Source organism: Chiloscyllium punctatum, chromosome 12 (genome assembly GCF_047496795.1).
Source record: "Chiloscyllium punctatum isolate Juve2018m chromosome 12, sChiPun1.3, whole genome shotgun sequence".
In the NCBI taxonomy this organism is placed as follows: Eukaryota; Metazoa; Chordata; class Chondrichthyes; order Orectolobiformes; family Hemiscylliidae; genus Chiloscyllium; species Chiloscyllium punctatum.
The window spans coordinates 99,047,049-99,063,844 of NC_092750.1; the positions used below are offsets into that span (position 1 = coordinate 99,047,049).

A 16,796-nucleotide genomic window follows, 5' to 3' on the forward strand; every position below is an offset into this window, starting at 1 on the left:
CCTGCAAACATCCAGCAGGCTGGGCTGATGTCCCCATAGTTGGGCGTGGCCAGTGTGGAAACTTCACGGGATCTGTCTGCTTCCAGCCACTACTCCGCCATGTCAGAGATATTTAAGGGGATTGAGGCGATGGCAATGACCCATGAGAGTTGAAAGGGACCCTAGTGCAGACTCAGCAGCGGTCTGATAAAATCTCTGGGCATACCATTGGGCCAGTTTGAGAAAGGTGTTGGCCCATAACTCACGGCGGGTTATGAAATGTTTTTGCCCTTGTCCCTGTTTACCAACAAGCCACAGTGTGATGGTCAGACAGATCAGGGTGCTGATGGTGATGGCTGTCGCGAGCAGTTGGATTCACCCTCGGTGGGTAGAGTGGTGTCTTCCTCTGTGTGATCCCTGTTCATAGATTGTGGAGCCCTCTTGCAGTGGATGGCATGTGTCCATTTGGCCCTCCCTTCCTGTTTCACAGCTTTCTGGCTTGTCATTAGGATCATGTACAGGCCTTTCCAACAAGGGGGCAGAGAATCCTTTTCACGTGATTTTATCATGCCATAGTCCCCAGGTTGGACTGGATTGTTGGGCACTAATTGGGGTGTGGGCTTCACTGAGTGTAGGGGGCGCTCCCCTCAGTGCACCATCATGTGACGTAAATCCTTATCGACCCACGTCATCTTAACTATGGGGGGATGTGTGGAACAGCTGTCGGGCCGTTGCAGAACAGTGTAGCCTGTTCCTCACCAAGTTGTAACTCTGCTGCCACTCCCTGAAGTCCCACAAAGAACAGGCCAGTGAGTGCGAGCGGGGAGGTGAGGATTCCAATGAGGATCCATAAGTGCAGCACATGGTGATACCGGGTCCTGAGGACTGGAAGCTGCACAGTAAAACTGACAGACAAAGCGGCCTATCAGTATCACCCGCTGGAGGAAAGGTAAAGTGGGGGATCATGGGGCCGTTGATAACAGGGAAAGGAGGGGGTTAAGAAGAGCGTGGGTAGGGGTGGTGGGGTCGGACCAGGCAAAGCAGGAGCTTGTCTGGTTAGGGAGTTCCGGGCTGCAGGTGATTGCCGCCTGCAATATGGAGTAGAGGGTGCTCGGGATCACCAGTGTGAGGCACTCTGGGAAACAGTGAATGCTGGCATTTAGTTTGCATAAGGTAGTTGGCCTAGTAGGGCGACTGGGCAGGGAGCAGAATTGATGGCCATATCAGGGACAGTGGATGGTCCGATATTAAATTTGACGGGTTGCGAGAGTGGCTCTGTCATGGGCACTCCCGAAACCCCTACTGTACAGACAGTCTTGGAATTCGTGGACAGTTCTGCAGAGGGAGGCGCAGACGAGTGAGTTGTCCTGGTATCCACCAGAAACGATATGAAAGTGTTTTCCGATGGGGAGTTGGAGAGGTGTATGTTGACCACTTAAAAAACTTCCCTCTCGCGGCAGCACTAGCTTGTTTCGGGGCACAGGGTGAAGGGATCAGTCATTGGGAAGGCAGGGCTGCCAATGTAGGCTGGGGGACTGCATCTGCTGTGCCTGTGGGAGTGAGGGGGGATAGAGGGGCCAGGCCGTCCCTGCTTGGGTGGTAACCAGCAGCATCGAGCCAAGTGTCCTGGTTTGCCACAGTTCCAGCATGGTTCATTATAGAATCCTTTAGGTCTCTGGCTGTGTCCCCAGGGCAGTTCTCTGTACTAGTCTGGCTGTGCCCCTAGGGCTGGACTCTGTACTAGTCTGCCTGTGTCCCTTGGGCGGGTCTCTGTACTAGTCAGCCTGTGTCTCCAGGGCGGGTCTCAGTATTGGTCTGGCTGTCTCCTGAGGGTGGGTCTCTGTACTTGTCTGGCAGTGTCCTTCGTGCGGGTCTCTGCACTCGTCTGGCTGTGTTTCTAGGGCGGGTCGCTGTATTAGCCTGTCAGTGTACCTAGGGCGGGTCTCCGTACTAGTCTGGCTGTGTCCCTCGGGTGGATCTCTGCTCTGGTCTACCTGTGTCCACAGGACGTGTCTCTGTACTAGTCTGGCTGTGTTCCTAGGGCAGTCCGGTTGTGCAATTCGTGGAAATGCCCAACCTGTTTTGGTGGGGTGAACAGTCCATTCCTATCCAGGTTAGTGAGTGTGGTTAGGTTCCCCCCCCCCCACCCCCCCCCCCCCCCCACAGGTTGTTGTTTGCCAGGTTAAGTTATGCAGCTTGGGCATATGTAGGGAGCATGCAATTGACGAGAGTCTGTACAGCCAGCTTCTCATTCTCTGTTAAAGGGATGCCTGCTGAAGAGTCCCAGATCTCCCTGAAGTGGGCAATGAGGTCTGGTAGGAGCTTGTCTGTTTTCTACAGATACCGGGTAACAGCACCAAAGTCTGCATGCTGTCTTGCACTAGTTTTTATTGCCTCTTTGACAGTGCTGTCCAGCCATCTATCCCTGTCTGCAGCAGTGTCCCAGGATTGGGTGGGGAAGGTAATGGTAGGGAAAATATTCGCCCATTGGGTACCATAGGACAGTTGTAACAGTGTCTGTACATCTTGTGGCAAACAGTTGTAAATTGTGGAAATTTGTAGCAATTATAAAATGCGAGTCGCCTTTTCAATGGGTCAACGGCATCTTGCAACATGGCCGAGGCTCTGCGTGGGTCCAGGGCTTATCAAGGGGAGGAGATCCAATCATAATGCGTGGAATATGGAATTCAGTGCCCGGATTTTTCAGGGCAGCAGCCATGCTGCGTGTGAGCCTGACGTTATTGTCTGAGTGGGGCAGCCGTGGTGACTCAGAATGTTTTGTGGCTGCAGCGTCCTGCTGCGAGTTTCTCGCGGGCTGCTTGGTAACTTTAGCAGCGGCTCTGGGTCAACACAGCTGGGCCCAAGTCAATTTTGTTCCAGCTGTGGATCAATCAGTTGTAAAACAAGATTTTGATGAGCTGTCTCTCCACATATTGTGCCTACCTTTCTCTGCCTGACCGTCTCTCTCCTGGCTAGAACAGGTTCGTGATAGAAGTCCTGACTCAAGGTGAATCATGCATAGACCAACTGAAGGTTTGTTGCAAACATTTCAAGTAATTAATTTAGCACATTTGACGACTGGGTTGCGTAGCTCCCTTGGGGCTTTGGGAGAGCTGTGGTGCTCTGCTATTGTCTGTGGGAGTTTAAAGCGTATTCCCTGGTCTGTGTGCAGGCTGATTCGGTTTGTGAGCTGCTTGGGAATTCTGGGTGAACTGGTGCAGTTTAGTCAATTTTGTTTTTGATTAAAAACTGAATGCTTATGTTTAAAATGGTAAGAAATTATGAAACATTGCCATTCTTTGGGACTGATAGGACCCAGTACACAATGATCAGAAAGTTAATGTGACAGTGCAGTCAAAAAGGTGGACAAATGATACGTTCCCCGTAATTGCCAGGCGATTGGAATGGGACAGTGAGGAAGACTTGCTGTGATTATCAGGAGTTTGGGTGTGAAAATGGATACTTGGCACACACACACACACACACACACACACACACACACACACACACTTACTGAACCAAGGCCTTAGATGTTGGGTAAATGTGGGAGTGCTTGATATTCCCGATGTTCGTTGTTTCCTAGTATGCAGGAACATTGTCGAAATATGTCGTTAACAGTAAAAAAAAGGGAAGCTAAGAGCTGTTAGCAGTATAGTGTTGAATGTCGGAAATGTATTGGTACTTGGTGTGGAAGATAGATGGATGCAGATGAAGTCCAATGTGGAGAGGTGTGAGGTGATAGATTTCGGGCAGAAGAAGAATAAATCAGCAATTTGGCGCCAAATCAAAAAGGGGTTTAACAGGAGCAGGATGTGCATGTACAGGATGTTGGCAGGATAGGCTGAGAGAACATCTCATAAAGAACATTGTCTCCTGGTCCTTGTTCACAGTGACAGAGAATGTGAGAGCAATGATGTGATGTTGTGTTTTTTTATAATGCACCAGTTCAGGTTCAGCTGCAGCATTGCTTCCTGTTCTGGAAACCACACGATCGGAAGGATTATGGAGACTGTCGAGACAAGGTGAAACAGGTTTACAAGAAAGCTTTCGGGGATGTGCATGCTCAGTTTGCATCATCACTTGGACGAGTGGAGCTGAGGAACAGTCGGCTGAGGAATTGCAAAACTTGTGCCCACACCTCCCTGTTCACCTCCGTCCAAGGCCCGAATGGTGCTTTCCACATCAGTCAAAGCTTCACGTGCACATCCACCAATGTCATTTAATGTATCTGTTGCTCCCGTTTCAGTCTCCTCTACATTGTGAAGACCGGACACCTTCTCACAGAGCACTTCAGACAACATTTCCGGGACACCCACACCAATCAAACCTACTGCCCCATGGCTGAAGCTTTCAATTCGCGCTTCTACTCTGCCAAGGACATGCATGTCCTGGGCCTCCTCCATCGCCCCTTCTCACCACCCGGTAGATGAGGAAAAACGTCTCATCTACTGTCTTGGGACACTTCAACCCCATGGCATCAATGTGGATTTCACCAGCTTCCTCACTTCTCCTACACCCTCACTTTATCCCAGTTCCAACCTCCCAGCTCAGCACCACCTTCATGACCTGTACCACCTGTCAACCTTCCTTCCCACCTATCTGCTCCATTCTTCTCTCCGACTTATCACCTTTACCCCCACCTCGACACAATTAATGCAGTTTAGCTACCTTCAACCTACCCCCACCCCATCCCATTTATCTCCTCACCCACGAGGCTCCCAGCGTCATCTCTGATAAAGGGCATATGCTCAAAATGTCGATTTTCCTGCTCCTTTGGATGCTGTCTGACCTGCTGTGCTTTTCCAGCACCACTCTAATCATGATAATAACACCAGTATCACTTCTCGATGTTTTAGCTGAGATCATGTCTGTTCTTGTCAGCTTTAATATCTGATCCATCCATGAATTAGGGACAAAATATTATTCTGAATTTTGCAGGAAGAAGTTGGATTAGGAGCTTGCTCAACCAACTTCGCACATCGTCCTGGTATTGCAGTGTTTCTGAGAATCGTGCACCCCTCATAAAAGAATCCGAAAATCGGCTTTATTAGTTCACTTTTTTGTGTGTTAGCTTTATTTCTCATCGACCGAATCTGTGTGTAAGAAAGCGTACTGACAACCTTTTGGTCAAGTCAGACTCGCATTCGTGCAAATCTCGTTGTTCTCAGTTACTATTCACCTATCACTTTCTGCATGTTCAGCACTTACTCTCAATGTTAACACTTCATCCCTGGTGCATGCCGCCCCTTCCCACCAACTCCCAACTCCGAACAGCAGAAGTAAAACAAAGTTGCCCACCAGGTCCACCTAATGTCAAATGGCATTTCAGAAAACAAAATGGAGATGATGAAACTATTGAAGTAATCAACAGTTTGGATTTTGATGATGACGATGATGACTCGGATTTATTGAACGAGAGATTTAGAGAAAACTGTGAAGCAGGAAAAGATCTGATGTTTTTAAAGCACGTAGAGTCACAGAGATGTACAGTACAACTCGTCCATGCTGACCAGATTTTCGAACCAATTTTGTAGTCCTATTTGCCAGCACTTGGCCCATATCCCTCTAAACTCTTCATATACTCAACCAGATGTCTTTAAAATGTTGTAATTGTACCAGCCACCACCACTTCCTCTGGCAGCTCATTCCGCACAGACACCATCTTCTGCATGAAAACATTACCCCTTAGGTTCCTTTTAACTTTTTCCTCTCTCACCCTAAACCGATGACCTCTCGTTCTGGACAACCCACCACAGGGAAAATACCTTTTCTGTTTACTCTATCCGTGCCCCTCATGATTTTCTAAACCTCCATACGGTCAACCCTCAGCCTCCGAAGCTCCAGGGAAAGGTGCCCCAATCTATTTAGCCTCGCCCTGCAGCTGAAACCACTCCAAACCTGGGAACATCCTTGTAAATCATTAAGAATGTTTTTCATCAGCGTGCAAGAACAACCAGAATCATTAGGTGTGTTTGTGACGGCTTTATATTCTCAGTTCAAAGGCCTGTCAGTTCAATCAGATTGCATATTCACTGATATAGGACACAATTGTGTGTGTTATCACGAATGAACAAGTCAGAGGCATATTACTCTGAGAGCTGATTCTCACATTAATCAGTCCAATAGATACTTGCAGAGCTCGTGAAATGAGCCCGAGTTTAAAAAATACAGTGCATCAAGATGTACAATTACCTGTCCAAAAGTACATTATTACTCGATGAACACGACAAACTCTCCAGCGCCTGAGACACGTCCTGCTCGGGAACTGGCACAGCATCTTTGCCTGTCCTTTGCTTTTTTACACTTTGATGCCTCGATCAGAACCTCATGTTTCACTGTGTTCCTGTCTTGCCTGGGTTTTTGTCGCAGACATAAGACAGGCTCCTTATCGTTGTTGTCAGCGGTGACCAGTCAAGGGGCTGATCTGTCAGGCACTTGGAACAGCAGCTAAAGCAGCAAAAACACTGCATGTGCTTTATCCAAATGGTCACGTCTCAAAGCCTCAGGGAACCAATTCTCAGTCAGGGCAAGAAAGATAGGATTCAGTCAGTAGATTCTGGAACAGCATGTCCACGGACTTTGACATTTTTTGGGACAATCAGATTCAGGGAATCTGTGTCACTGCAGTCAAGAGAGTTGGCAACACAAACTACTCATAACATCCCCGGAATGCTCCAGTAGAATTTTCAATCTTGCATTTCCGTTCACTAATCCATGCTGACACCGTCCGTTCCTGTCATTTGTGGATAAGTTCCATGAAATTCTCAAGGAAAGATTCGGGGGCCCCTGCAGTAGCTGTGATATTGGGGAAGTCAGTTCTCGGCAATGGGGGCAGCCTGCTTGTCGGCAGAGTCGACAGGCATTGTGGAAGGGATGGGAAAGGTACCATATTAGAGGCGGAGGGAGACTAGGACGTGGGTTACTGTGGTAGTTCGAGTCACCTTCACTGTCCTGGTTTTGGTGTGGTGGTTGCCATGTGATGGTTGGCACGGCGACACGATAGGGTGGGGCTAGGGGACGGGTAACGTTGTGAAGTAAAGTTTGTAAAGGATAGAGCTGTGTGGGAAATAATAGAAGCTCATGGACTCGACACAAAGTGCAGGGGAGAAAGCAGAGTTAGGATGTCATGTTGCAGCTTCATAAGATTTCAGTTCGGCTGCACTTAGAGTGTTGTGTTGAATTCTGGTCGCCACATTACAGGGAGGATGTGGAGGGTGCTAAAGAGGTTTACCAGGATGCTTGTTGTATTAGATGGCATGACCTATGAAGAGACTCTGGAAGAACTCAGGTTGTTTTCCTCGGAGCAGCGGAGGCTGAGGGGAGACTCCGTGGAAGTGTATAAAATTATAAGACACATAAATAGAGTTGACAGTCAAAATCTCTTTCCCAGAATTGAAATGTCTCAAACTGTGGAGCATGCATTTAAGACGAAAGTGGGAAAGTTCGAACGAGATGTGTGGCAAGGTTGTTTTTCCACAGAGAATAGTAGGCGTCTGGAACATAATATCAAGGATGTTAATGGAGACAGATATTTTAGGTGTATTTAAGATTCTTTTAGCCCATAAGCAGATGAATGTGCAAGGAATAGAGGGATGTGGACCAAGTGACCATCAACAAGCTGGAACTTCCCGTTGTTTAATAAATGAAGACAGAGGTGAATGTATTTGCAGGAATGGTGGGCAGCAACCTCATCGAAAACATAAACTACTGCCAATCATTAGACTTACTATTGTTTATGGTGTTCTTATCTGACATTTCATTTGACTTACTGCAAAGCGATCTGTAACTCATTTCACCATTGCACCCACTGGTAACTTTAACAGCACAGGACAATATCTAACACTTTGATAGAGAGTTTATAAAACAAGATTCACACCAGTCCAAAAATGTAAAGAATTCAGTGGATGAACATGGAAGATTTTGAATTTACAAGTGAGAATTGACAACCAAGAATTTGGAGGACAATGTATCTGTGTTGGATCCGGTAGTCACCAGATAATCAGGGAATATTGGGATTTGTTGGGATATTCAAACTAGGAGAATAGAAGAAATTTGAACAAAATAAAGACATGGATTTTGTAATTTGGTATCCAGCTGATATGGCACTGGAATAGAAGGGTACAGTGGTGACAATGTTTCAGGGAGGCAGGGATTTCGGAGCCGTTTTGCAGAAGCAAACAATTCTTCATGATAGTGCAAATATCTTTTTGAATTTATCACACATTTCTTTCTGATGCCACAATGGAAACAGGGTTCTTCCAGAGTCACTAAGAGACACTAAAAAATTTAATGGAAGCAGTAAGGATGTTCACACACCTGTCACATCCAACTTCATTCCCGAGTTCGCATCCCACTTGCCTTTGAGCCCTGTGACTTGGCCTTGTATTCCCCACCAACATAGCAACTGAATCATGGAAAGAAACAAATTAAGGTAGGGAGTAGTATCAACATCAGGCCGGGGAAACTGAATGGAAACAGAAAAAATAAAGTATTGCTGAAATACATTTGTAAACAGTATATGTTTTAATCTTTGTTACAGGAAACGTCTTCCATTTTTTAACTTTGGTTCCGATGAGTGAATCAGAGAATTCAGTGAGGAAGCGTGGGTCAGAAGACTGTTGTTGCTTTAGCCACTCTGTCGTGCAGTGAATGCTGACATTTTCTTTCAGGTCATTTATATTTATACTCGCTTCACTCACTGAGAACCGATTACTAGGGAAAAATATATTTGTGCATATCTAGCTCCTCTTTCTGTTATGCTTTGTTGGTCAACTTTCTATGAACAGTTGCTCCTTGCTAACAACACTTCACACTGGCTTCGCTCCTCCTGTCTCTTTCGTTCTGCCCCGCAGTTGGAGTCATTCCATGCCCATTAGAAAAGAGGAAAAGCAGCACGATGCAAGGAATGACCGACATGAAAAATATATAAAATATACATCAACCAGAGAAGTATGAAGCTGGCAGATATGGAAAAGTAAAATTTCAGAATTCCGTCTGTTGTCTATTTCTAGATCATTCACTGTGTTTCTCTGACCCCTCAGTCCCTTCCGTACCTTCATAACCTCAGAGATGTGCCTGATAGTCAGAATATTGAGAAAGAGAATGAAAGTGAATGGGAGCATGGGTGTTAAGAATTGTTCAAAATATTTAAAACTTGCCCCCTGAAGGCCATTATAATAACTGAACCTGGTTTTACAATACCATGGAGCATCATTGATGATCTTTACAGGCTTATATCGAAAGTAGTTGGGAATATATTTTACAGAAAAGAAAATACAGATTGTTGCGAGAACCCTCATTGCGGTTTTCTCTATGCAATACTGAAATTTCATCTGATGAAAACAAATAGCGACAAATCGATCAAAAGAAAAAGCGGCAGTGAAACAGACAGAACAATCAATGGTCAAGCAGCTCAGGGCATAGAGAACGCAACAAACGGGAGTGATGTCCAGGAAACATGGTGGATAATAATAAAATGGAAATCGAAGAAGTATGACCTCAAAAGCAATGAACAGTAGATCAGACGTTGCCATGGCCACCAGATAGCAATTGCTGCATGAAGAAAGACCACTTTTGCCCCGAGTCAAGAAAACAATCGTCACGAGACTTACTATAAGAGAGAGAAAGGGAAAAAAAAGGAACTTGAAGTTACTGATCAAACATTTCTGTGCCTGAGCCCAGACTGTATGTGATGAATTTTAACACAGAGATAATTGTTGTGCCATGTCACATGAAGTTTACAAAATTTGAACTCCTAAACTGTATCATTTGCACTTTTGAAAGGCATAGGGAAGAAAATGAGAAGCAGATTACTCCCAGAAATACAGTTGTGTACATAACATTTTATTGGGGTTGTCAGGGGTTGATTTCAGCAGCTTTATATGTTACTCTGACTGGCTGGAGTTGTCCGTAAGACCATAACATCCACACAAAGATATGCAGGATCAAGAAAACAAAGAATGGGAGACACCTAACAGAGACATGGATGACAACATTTCTGTTAAGCCTCCACAGTTGAGATTGCCCCTAAAATTGTACATTCAAGCGATTTGAATGGCAGTATAGGGCATTGAATCACTGTATAATATCCAGAAAATGATGGCCTCCCAAATATGAATAAATAAGTAATAGGGCATTGAATCCCATGCTCTGAACACCCTGGCAATCTGAGCTATGAAGATATTTACCAGTGAACCCAACCGGCATGTCCCAGATTGGATACCCACCACAATCAGAATTTATTAAGAGCTGACTAATCCCCACGCCCCTACCACTCACCCCACCACCTAACCCAGACTGTATTCCACATTTCTCACTGAAACAAACCTCCTCTCCTTGTGAATCGAGATCCTTCTGCCAGATTCAGAGAACATACTGGGGCGTGGAATCGCCATTGTTCAATCAGTACTCTCCGAGGAATTCACAAGAATTAGACCACAGCTCGTTCTCCAAGACCCAAACAGTGTACTATTATTTGGATTCTAAAGCAACTTCTCTGGATTCTGATAAAACTGGTTAAGATTGGGGGTAGTGATGGCCTAATAATTTTATCACTGGACTATTAATTCAGGAACTAACACAACGTTCTGGGGAAATGGTTTCAATACCTGCCACAGCAAATAATGGAATTTCAATTCAAAAATAATGTAGACTTATAATTTTGAAGTGTCGCAATACAACGGCTGTCAGTTGTTGGGAAGGAAATCTTATCTAATTCAGTAATGCCCTTTATGTAGGGTAAACAGTCATTCTTACCTGGTCTGGTCTACATGTGACTCCAGATCTAAAAAATCCTGGTTTACTCTTACCTGGTCCCTGGGCAATTAGGAAAGGGTGGTAAGTGCTGACCGAGGCAGTGACACCCACATCCCTTTAATAAAAAAAATAAAATGGAGCTTCCCAATACACCTCCAGCTCCCCAGTACAGAAGAATGCTCCCTACTTAGATCACTCCCTGGCATTTGAACATCCCTGTTCAGAATGTGTTGTCTCAACTCTGAAAGTCGCAAAATTGATCCACATTTGAAGACAAGAGATCCGACACTTAATTCAGTGAAGGCATCTGGAGCAGGGAACACCAAAGCATCGATCACTACCCAGCACAGACAACTGAAGCAAAAGGTTTTGAGACCAACAAGACTTGGGAAAAATAAACTATAACACGGATGATGCATTGGAATAAATGATACCCTAAATTCGACAGAAACTCATCACCAAGGATCAACCCTGTGGTCGGGGAGTCCAGAACTAGAGGGCAGAGGTTTTGGGTGAGAGGGGAAAGAATAAATGAGACCTAAGGGGCAACATTTTCACGCAGAGGGTGGTACGTGTATGGTATGACCTTGACTTTTCTCATGTTAGCTGTTATCCAGAACATTCTCTTCGACACGAACCACTCATCAGTTTCAGAGATATCCTCCTGGGATACTGGCATTTTTAAATGTTGACGTGGAATGTGAGCCTTCATGGCCAGGCCAGTGTTCATTTCACAGCTCTAATCATCTTTGTGATGATTTTGGAAATCTGCCTTATTGAGCGTCTGTATTTCCTGGATTTCCCAGTAACAGTGAAGGAATGGTGATACCTTAACAAGTCAGAATGAAATCGTCCTTGAAAGACAACTTTCATGTGATGGTGGTTCCATGTATCTGCTGCCTTTGGTCATGTTTGTGAGGTGCTGTTGAAAGAGAGTTGCTGTGGTCCTAGTCTGCATCTTGTAGGTGGCGTTCATTGCTGGCTATGCGTGTCATTGGTGAATGGAGTGAGTACTGACTGTGATGTTTAGCAACCCGATTCATTGTGTGTTTGTCATGCACAATGTGGAGCTTTGTGTGTGTTGCACTCAGTGCTGCATTTGAGCTGCACCCAGGAGGATACATGGAGAGCATTCACCACACCTTGAGCTATGCTCTGTGCGTGGTGGACATGTTTTGGATAGGCAGACAGGGAGCTTATCACCACAACTATCAGAGAATCTGACAATACCTCTGTGACTACAGCAGTTGTATGGCTGGACCAACTCATTTTCTTGACAATGATAGGTCCATATTGTTAATAGTTATGCATTCAGTGATGTCACAGGAAGCCAATTGGAGATGGATACTTCTTCCGCTTGATGGTCATTTCCTGGTGTTGTCATTTATAAGCTCAAACCTGGATGCGTGCTTAAGAGGTACACTTAGTAAGTTTGCAGATGACACCAGAATTGGAGGTGTAGTGGACAGCGAAGAGGCTTATCTCAGATTACAACAGGATCTGGACCAGGTGGGCCAATAGGCTGAGAAGTGACAGATAGAGTTTAATTCAGATAAATGCGATGTGCTGCATTTTGGGAAAGCAAATCGTAGCAGGACTTGTACACTTAATGGTAAGGTCCGAGGGAGTGTTGCTGAACAAAGAGACGTTGGAGTGCGGGTTCATAGCTCCTTCAAAGTGGAGGATAGTGAAGAAGGCGTTTGGTATGCTTTCATTTATTGGTCAGAGTATTGAGTACAGGAGTCAGGAGGTCATTTTGCTGGTGTACAGGACATTAGTTAGGACACTGTTGGAATATTGCGTGCAGTTTTGGTCATCTTACTATCGGAAAGATGCTATGAAACTTGAAAAGGTTCAGAAAAGATTTACAAAGATGTTGCCAGGGTTGGAGGATCTGAGCTACAGAGAGAGGCTGAAGAGGCTGGGGCTGTTTTCCCTGGAGCGTCCGAGGCTTATAGAGGTTTAGAAAATTATGAGGGGCATACATACCATAAATAGACAAAATCTTTTCCCTGGCGTCAGGGAGTCCAGAACTAGAGGGCATAGGTTTAGGGTGAGAGGGGAAAGATATAAAAGAGACCTAAGGGACAACCTTTTCACGCAGAGGGTGGAACGTGTGGTGAATGAGCTGCCAGAGAACGTGGTGGGGGCGAGTGCAATTGCAACAGTTAAGAGGCATTTGGATGGGTATATGAATAGGAATGGTTTGGAGGGATCTGGGCCGGGTACTTGAGGATGGGACTAGATTTGGTTGGGATATCTGGTCGGAATGGGAGGGTTGGACTGAAGGGTCTGTTTCAATGCTGTGCATCTCTATGACTCTATGACTCTACATTGAAATGTGGAGCTTGTTCAAAGAACAGCTAATGCGTGTCCTTGAGAGGTATGTACCTGTCAGACACGGAGAAAGTTGTTCGAGCAAGTTTAGTGAACCGTGAAGGTTTAGTTAAGGCGCTTGAGAGCTTACGGTTAGCCACAAAGGACCTAAAGCGACAGCTAAAAAGAGTGAGGAGGGGACATGCTTTCCAAGCGATCGATTGCGTTAGGAGACTCTCTAGTCAAGGGTTCAGACAGTTGCTTCCGTGGCCAGCAGCGAAAAATCGGAATGGTGTGCTGCCTCCCTGATGCTGGGATCAAGGATGTTTCAGCAGAATATTCTCAAGGGGGAGACGGACCAGCAGAAGGTCATTGTACACATTGAACGCAAATGACATAGGAAGATAAAAGGATGAGATTCTGAAGGGAAAATATAGAAAGTATGGCAGGAATTTAAAAAGGATGTCTCTGAGTGAACTACTATCTGGATTAATCCCGGTGCTACAAGCTAGTGAGGGTAGGAATGGGAGGAGAGAGCAGATGAATGTGTGGCTGAAGAGCTGGTGCATGGGAGAATGTTTCACATTTCTGGAAAATTGGACTATATTCTGGGATTAAAAAATGACCTGTAAAAGAAGGATGGTTTACCCCCTGAATTGGAAGGGGACTAATATACTGGCAGACAGATTTGCTAGAGCTGCTTAGGAGGATTTAAACTAGTAAGGTGGGGAGAGGTGGGGACACAAAGAGATAGTGATGAAACAGATCAATCCGAGACTGTACAGTTGAGAAACGAAGTGAGTCAAGCCATCAGGGCAGACAGGGACAATGCAGACAACAAAGTCGGACGGATAAATTAAACTGCTTTTTTTCAATGCAACAGGTCTGAAAGGGAAGACAGATAAATTCAGGGCATGGTTAGGAACATTGGACAGGTATATCATAGCAATTACAGAAACGTGGCTCCGGGATGGAGAGGACTGGTAGCTTAATGTTCCCGGATTGAAATGTTACAGGAAGGAGAGAAAAGGAAGTAAAAGAGGAGGGGAAGTGGTATTTGTGATAAGGGATAACATTACAGTTGCACTTAAGAAGAATATTCCCGGAAATACATCCAGGGAAGTTATTTGGTTGAAACTGACAGATAAGAAAGAGATAATCACCCTATTGGGATTGAATTATTGACCCCATAATAGTCACGGGGAAATCCAGAAAATAGATTTCAGTTATCTGTAAGAATAATAGGTTCGTTATGGTAAGGGATTTTAAATTTCTAACATAGACTGTGACGACCATGGCGTTAAATGTTTAGATGGAGAGGAATTTGTTAAGAGTGTAGAAGAAAATTTTCTGAGTCAGTATGTGGATGTACCTAATAGAGAAGGTGCAAAACCTAAGTCCCACTCTTGGGAAATAAGGCAGGGCAGGTGACTGACGTGTTGATGGGGGAGCACTTTGAGGCCAGCGACAGTAATTCTATTAGTTTTTTAAATTGTGAAGGAAAAGGATAGACCAGATGTAACAGGTGAAGTTCTAAATTGAAGAAAGGCTAAATTTGATGGTATGAGGCAACAACTTTTAAAAAGCAAAACGGACTGCAGCGGGTAAACCGAGAATGGAAAATGGGAAGCCTTCAGAAATGAGGTAACAATAGTCTAGAGACAGTACAGTCCTGTTTGGGTGAAAGGGAATGCAAATGACGATAGAAATTTTGCGTTTGCTTAAGATAACGACGGAAGCATATGTCAGGTTAACACGGGATGGTTCTAGTGAATCCTTAGAGGAGTATGAAGGCAGTAGGAGTACACTCCAGAGGTAAATCAGGAGGGCAAAAGTGGGACATGAGATAGCTTTGGAAAATAGGGTTGAGGAGAATTCACAAGTTTGTTACAAATACATTAGACCCAAAAGGGTAAGGAGGGAGAGAATAGGGCCCATCAAAGATCAGCAAGCCGGCCTTTGTGTGGAGCCACGGGAGATGGGGGAGATACTAAACGAGTATTTTGCAACAGTGCTTAATGTGGAGAAGGATATGGAAGATATAGAATGCAGGGAAATCGATGGCGAAATCTTGAAAGATGGCCACATTACAAAGGAGGAAGCGCTAGATGTCTTGGTATGCATCAAAATGGATATATCCCCAGGACTTAATTAGGTGTACCCTTCGAAGTGAGAAGCTAGGGAAGTTATTGCTGAGCCCCTTGCTGAATATTTGTATTATTGATCGTCACAGGTGAGATGCCGGAAGACTGGAGGTTGGCTATCATGTACCACTGTTTAAGAGAGGTGATAAGGACAAGCCAGGAAACTATAGACCAGAAAGACTGCGTCACAGGTGGACAAGTTGTTGGAGGGAATCCTGAAGGATAGGATGTACATGTACTTAGAAAGGTAAGGACTGATGAGGGATTGTCAACATGGCTTTGTGCGGGGAAAATCATGTCTCACCAACTTGATTAAGTTTTTTGAAGAAGTAACAAAGATGATTGATAGGGTAGAACAGTCGATGTGATTTATATGGACTTCAGTAAGGTGTTCGACAAAATTCCCCATGAGAGACTGATTAGAATGGTTAAATCTCATGGAATACGGGTGAAACTAACCATTTGGATAGAGGATTGGCTCGAAGGTAGAAGTCAGAGATTAGTGGTGGAGGGTTGTTTTTCAGACTGGAGGCATGTGACCAGTGCTGTGCCACAAGGATCGGTGCTGGGTCCACCACATTTTTGTCGTTTATATAAATGAGTTGGAGTGAACATTGGAGGTATGGTTAGTAAGTTTGCAGATTACACCAAAATTGGAGGTACAGTGGACAGTGAAGAAGGTTACCTCAGAGTACAATAGGATCTTGAATGGATGGTATGGTCCTCGGAAGTGTTGCTGTTCAAAGAATCCTTGGAGTGCAGGTTCATAGCTCCTTGAAAGTAAAGTCACACTTAGATAGGATAGTGAAGAAGGTGTTTGGTATTCTTTCCCTTATTGGTCAGAGAAATGAGAATAAGAGTTGGGAGATCATGTTGCAGATGTACAAGATGTTGTTTGGGTCACTTTTAGAACATTGCGTGCAATTCTGGTCTCCTTCCTATCAGAAGGATGGTGTGAAACTTAAAAGGGTTCGGAAAAGGTTCACAGGGATGTTGCCAGGGTTGGAGAATTGAGCTATAGGGAGAGATTGAATAGGCTGGGGCTGTTTTCCCTGGAGTGTCCGAGGTTGCAGGGTGACATCACAGAGGTTTTCAAAATCATGAGGGGGATGGATACGATAAATAGACAAAGTCTTTTCCTGGGTTGGCAGTGTCCAGAACGAGAGGATGTAGGGCTAGCGTGAGAGGGGAAAGATATAAAAGGTACCTAAGGTGCACGTTTTTCACGGAGAAGGCCATGAATGTGTGGAATGAGCTGTCAGAGGATGTGGTGGAGGGTTGCACATTTGTAATATTTAAAAGGCATCTGGATGGGTATTTGAATGAGAAGAGTTTAAAGAGATATTGGCCAAGTGCTGGCAAATGGGACCAGATTAGGTTGGGATATCTCGTCGACATAGATGAGTTGGACCGAAGGGTCTGTTTCCATGCTGTACATGTCTATAATTCTATGACTCTATGAGAAGTCTTTGGCAGGTAGGATCAAGGAAAACTCTAATGCTTTCCGCAGATATGTTAAGGATAAATGAATGACTCGAATAAGATTAGGGTCAGTCAAGGACAGTGAAAGGAAGTTGTGTATGGAGTCCAAAGAGGTAAGAG

At 44.9% G+C, this 16,796-nt stretch overlaps 1 non-coding gene across 1 annotated transcript; it reads left to right on the forward strand.

Moving 5' to 3' along the window:
• The first annotated feature begins 4,815 nt into the window (after positions 1-4,815).
• Positions 4,816-5,000, forward strand: LOC140483996 (U2 spliceosomal RNA). The gene has a single exon (XR_011962161.1). It is a non-coding gene; the product is annotated as a U2 spliceosomal RNA (small nuclear RNA).
• Positions 5,001-16,796: the final 11,796 nt, after the last annotated feature.